This window comes from Amphiura filiformis, chromosome 8, assembly GCF_039555335.1.
Source record: "Amphiura filiformis chromosome 8, Afil_fr2py, whole genome shotgun sequence".
Classification (NCBI taxonomy): Eukaryota; Metazoa; Echinodermata; class Ophiuroidea; order Amphilepidida; family Amphiuridae; genus Amphiura; species Amphiura filiformis.
In genome coordinates this window covers 22,625,916-22,632,253 of record NC_092635.1, presented here as the reverse complement: position 1 = coordinate 22,632,253, position 6,338 = coordinate 22,625,916, and positions in this window count along the sequence as shown.

Genomic DNA, 6,338 nt, shown 5'->3' with positions numbered 1-6,338 from the left:
TACATGTCACATGAAACTTGTGGGGTCAAAGGTCACGCAGGGGTCATAGGGGTCAAAAACGTGATTTCAACTAAAAATGCATGTTCTCCTACAGATTACGTACGACAGTGACGCCACTTGCACACATGCGTTGTTATTAACCAGTGTCTATATGGTGTACACAGATTTGGGGTCAAAGGTCATTAAGGGGTCACTTCCGGTATAAAACGAAATACTTTCAAATTTTTTTATTAGCTAAGGAAAACATAGGACAGTAACGGTATATTCACATATGAGTTGCAGTTACCCAATGTATATGTGGTATTTTTTTATTTGGGGTCAAAGGTCATTAAGGGGTCACTTCCGGAATAAAACGAAATACCTTTAAAAATGCATCTTCTCCCACAAATTACGTAGGACAGTGACACCACTTGCACACATGCATTGCTATTACCCAGTGTCAATGTGGTGTACACAGATTTGGGGCCAAAGGTCATTAAGGGGCCACTTCCGGTATAAATTGAAATATCTTCAAAAAAAATGTATTAGCTAAGAAGAACATAGGAGAGTAATGGTATGTTCACACATGAATTGTGTTTAACCAATGTATATATGATATTTTTTTATTTGGGGTCAAAGGTCATTAAGTGGTCATTTCCGGTATAAAACGAAATACCTTTAAAATGCATCTTCTCCCACAAATTACTCAGGACAGTGATGCCACTTACACACATGCATTGCTATTACCCAGTGTTTATGGGGTGTACACAGATTTGGGGTCAAAGGTCATTAAGGGGCCACTTCCGGTCTGAGACGAAAAACGTTCAAAATGCCCTTCTGCCACAAATAACATGGCAAAATAATGCCACGTGCACGCATACATTGACATTAGCCAAAGCCTATGGGGTTTTCATACATTTTGGGGTCAAAGGTCATTAAGAGGTCACAACACGGCTGTGTTCGTGGTCTTAGACCACAGCTAAGTCTAGTTCTTCTTTCTTTCTGTCAACCATTACATTTGCTCTAGCACTCACATGCTTATATCGATTTTGACCTAACTTGGTCACAATGATCATTGACCATGCTCCTACATGTCACATGAAACTCGGTTGGGACAAAGGTCACGCAGGGGTCACAGGGGTCAAAAACGTGATTTCAACTAAAATGCATCTTCTCCTACAACTTACGTAGGACAGCGACCCCACTTGCACACATGCATTGTTATTACCCAGTGTCTATGTGGTGTACACAGATTTGGGGTCAAAGGTCATTAAGGGTCACTTCCGGTATAAAACGAAAAACCTTCAAACATTTTTATTAGCTAAGTAAAACATAGCACAGTGACGGCATGTTCACATATGATCTGCAGTCACCCAATGTATATGTGGTATTTTTTTTACTTGGGGTCAAAGCTCATTAAGGGGTCACTTCCGGTATAAAAAGAAATACCTTTAAAATGCATCTTCTTCCACAAATTATGTGGGACAGAGACGCCACTTGCACACATGTATTGTTATTACCCAGTGTCTATGGGGTGTACACAGATTTGGGGACAAAGGTCATTAAGGGGTAACTTCAGGAAAAAACGAAATATCTTTAAAAAATTTTATAAGCTAAGTAAAACATGGGACAGTAACGGTATGTTCACACGTGATCTGCAGTCACCCAGTGTATATGTGGTATTTTTTTATTTGGGGTCAAATCTCATTAAGGGGTCACTTCCGGTATAAAACGAAATACCTTTAAAATGCATCTTCTTCCACAGATTCTGTAGGACAGTGACGCCACTTGCACACATGCATTGTTATTACCCAGTGTCTATGGGGTGTACACAGATTTGGGGTCAAAGGTCATTAAGGGGTCACTTCCGGTATAAAACGAAAAACCTTCAAAAATTTGTATTTGCTAAGAAAAACATAGGACAGTAACGGTATGTTCACACATGAATTGTGGTTACCCAATTCATATGTGGTATTTTTTTATTTGGGGTCAAATGTCATTAAGGGGTCACTTCCGGTCTGAGACGATAAACCTTCAAAATGCCCCTTCTGCTACAAATAACATGGCAAAGTGATGCCACGTGCACACATACATTGACATTAGCCAATGTCTATGGGGTTTTCATATATTTTGGGGTCAAAGGTCATTAAAGGGTCACAACACGGCTGTGTTCGTGGTCTTAGACCACAGCTAAGTCTAGTTCTTCTTCTTTCTTTCTTCTTTCTGTCAACCATTACATTTGCTCTAGCACTCACATGCTTACATCGATTTTAACCTAACTTGGTCACAATGATCATTGACCGTGCCCCTACATGTCACATGAAACTTGTGGGGTCAAAGGTCACGCAGGGGTCATAGGGTCAAAAACATGATTTCAACTCAAAATGCATCTTCTCCTACAAATTACGTAGGACAGTGACGCCACTTGCACACATCCATTGTTATTATCCAGTGTCTATATGGTGTACACAGATTTGGGGTCAAAGGTCATTAAAGGGTTACTTCCGGTATAAAACGAAATACGTTCAAATTATTTTATTAGCTAAGAAAAACATAGGACAGTAACGGTATGTTCACATATGAGTTGCAGTTACCCAATGTATATGTTGTATTTTTTGTTTGGGTCAAAGGTCATTAAGGGGTCACTTCCGGAATAAAACGAAATACCTTAAAAATGCATCTTCTCCCACAAATTACGTAGGACAGTGACACCACTTGCACACATGCATTGTTATTACCCAGTGTCAATGTGGTGTACACAGATTTGGGTTCAAAGGTCATTAAGGGGCCACTTCCGGTATAAATCGATATATCTTCAACAAATTTTATTAGCTAAGAAAAACATAGGACAGTGATGGTATGTTCACACATGAATTGTGTTTAACCAATGTATATATGGTATTTTTTATTTGGGGTCAAAGGTCATTAATGGGTCATTTCCGGTATAAAACGAAATACCTTTAAAATGCATCTTCTCCCACAAATTACGCGGGACAGTGATGCTACTTACACACATGCATTGTTATTACCCAGTGTCTATGGGGTGTACACAGATTTGGGGTCAAAGTTCATTAAAGGGTTTCTTCGGGTCTGAGACGAAAAACATTCAAAATGTCCCTTCTGCCACAAATAACATGGCAAAGTAATGCCACGTGCACGCATACATTGACATTAGCCAATGCCTATGGGGTTTTCATATATTTTGGGGTCAAAGGTCAGTAAGGGGTCACAACACGGCTGTGTTCGTGGTCTTAGACCACAGCTAAGTCTAGTTACACAGCCGTGACGTTAGTCACGGCTGTGTCTTTTTTCTTACAGGTTCTTACACAGCCGTGACGTTAGTCACGGCTGTGTCTTTTTTCTTACAGGTTCTTTCTTTACACAGCCGTGACGTTAGTCACGGCTGTGTCTTTTTCTTACAGGTTCTTCTTCTTCTTTCTTCCTTCTTTCTGTCAACCATTACATTTGCTCTAGCACTCACATGCTTACATCGATTTTGACCTAACTTGGTCACCATGATCATTGACCATGCCCCTACATGTCACATGAAACTCGCAGGGTCAAAGGTCACGCAGGGGTCACAGGGGTCAAAACGTGATTTCAACTAAAATGCATCTTCTCCTACAACTTACGTAGGACAGCGACCCAACTTGCACACATGCATTGTTATTACCCAGTGTCTATGTGGTGTACACAGATTTGGAGTCAAAGGTCATTAAGGGGTCACTTCCGGTATAAAACGAAAAACCTTCAAAATTTTTTATTAGCCAAGTAAAACATGGGACAGTACTGATATGTTCACACATGACCTGCAGCCACCTAATGTATATGTGGTATTTTTTTTATTTGGGTCAAATCTCATTAAGGGTCACTTCCGGTATAAAATGAAATACCTTTAAAATGCATCTTCTTCCACAGATTCTGTAGGACAGTGACGCCACTTGCACACATGCATTGTTATTACCCAGTGTCTATGTGGTGTACACAGATTCGGGGTCAAAGGTCATTAAGGGGTCACTTCCGGTATAAAACGAAAAACCTTCAAAATTTTAATTAGCCAAGTAAAACATGGGACAGTAACGATATGTTCACACATGATCTGCAGTCACCCAATGTATATGTGGTATTTTTTTATTTGGGTCAAATCTCATTAAGGGGTCACTTCCGGTATAAAATGAAATACCTTTAAAATGCATCTTCTTCCACAGATTCAGTAGGACAGTGACGCCACTTGCACACATGCATTGTTATTACCCAGTGTCTATTGGGTGTACACAGATTTGGGGTCAAAGGTCAGTGAGGGGTCACTTCCGGTATAAAACGATATACCTTCAAAATGCCCCTTCTGCCACAAAAAGCATAGCAAAATGATGCCGCGTGTGACACGTGCATTGACATTAGCCAATGTCTATGGGGTTTTCATATATTTTGGGGTCAAAGGTAATTAAGGGGTCACAACACGGCTGTGTTCGTGGTCTTAGACCACAGCTAAGTCTAGTTCTTTCTTCTTCTTCTTCTGTCAACCATTACATTTGCTCTAGCACTCACATGCTTACATCGATTTTGACCTAACTTGGTCACAATGATCATTGACCGTGCCCCTACATGTCACATGAAACTTGTGGGGTCAAAGGTCATGCAGGGGTCACAGGGGTCAAAACGTGATTTCAACTAAAATGCATCTTCTCCCACAACTTACGTTGGACAGTGACCCCACTTGCACACATGCATTGTTATTACCCAGTGTCTATGTGGTGTACACAGATTTGGGGTCAATGGTCATTAAGGGTTACTTCCGGTATAAAACGAAAAACCTTCAAAAATTTTATTAGCTAAGTAAAATATAGCACAGTAACGGTATGTTCACATATGATCTGCAGTCACCCAATGTATATGTGGTATTTTTTTTATTTGGGGTCAAAGCTCATTAAGGGGTCACTTCCGGTATAAAAATAAATACCTTTAAAATGCATCTTCTTCCACAAATTATGTGGGACAGAGACGCCACTTGCACACATGCATTGTTATTACCCAGTGTCTATGTGGTGTACACAGATTTGGGGTCAAAGGTCATTAAGGGTCACTTCCGGTATAAAACGAAATACCTTCAAAAATTTGTATTAGCTAAGTAAAACATGGGACAGTAACGGTATGTTCACACATGATCTGCAGTCACCCAATGTATATATGGTATTTTTTTATTTGGGGTCAAATCTCATTAAGAGGTTACTTCCGGTATAAAACGAAATACCTTTAAAATGCATCTTCTTCCACAGATTCTGTAGGACAGTGACGCCACTTGCACACCTGCATTGTCATTACCCATTGTCTATGGGGTGTACACAGATTTGGGGTCAAAGGTCATTAAGGGGTCACTTCCGGTATAAAACGAAAAACCTTCAAAAATTTTTATTTGCTAAGAAAAACATAGGACAGTAACGGTATGTTCACACATGAATTGCGGTTACCCAATTCATATGTGGCATTTTTTTATTTGGGGTCAAATGTCATTAAGGGGTCACTTCCGGTCTGAGACGAAAAACCTTCAAAATGCCCCTTCTCCCGCAAATAACATGGCAAAGTGATGCCACGTGCACACATACATTGACATTAGCCAATGTCTATGGGGTTTTCATATATTTTGGGGTCAAAGGTCATTAAGGGTAACAACACGGCTGTGTTCGTGGTCTTAGACCACAGCTAAGTCTAGTTCTTCTTTCTTCTTCTTTCTTCTTTCTTCTGTCAACCATTACATTTGCTCTAGCACTCACATGCTTACATCGATTTTGACCTAACTTGGTCACAATGATCACTGACCGTGCCCCTACATGTCACATGAAACTCGTGGGGTCAAAGGTCACGCAGGGGTCACAGGGGTCAAAAACGTGATTTCAACTCAAAATGCATCTTCTCCTACAAATTACGTAGGACAGTGACACCACTGTCACACATGCATTGTATTTACCCAGTGTCTATGTGGTGTACACAGATTTGGGGTCAAAGGTCATTAAGGGGTCACTTCCGGTATAAAACGGAATACCTTCAAATTTTTTTATTAGCTCAGGAAAACATAGGACAGTAACGGTATGTTCACATTTGAATTGCAGTTACCCAATGTACATGTGGTATTTTTTTTATTTGGGGTCAAAAGGTCATTAAGGGTCACTTCCGGTTTAAAACAAAATACCTTTAAAATGCATCTTCTCCCACAAATTACGTAGGACAATGACACCACTTGCACACATGCATTGTTATTAATCAGTGTCAATGTGGTGTACACAGATTTTGGGTCAAAGGTCATTAAGGGGTCACTTCCGGTATAAATCGAAATATCTTCAAAAAATTGTATAAACTAAGAA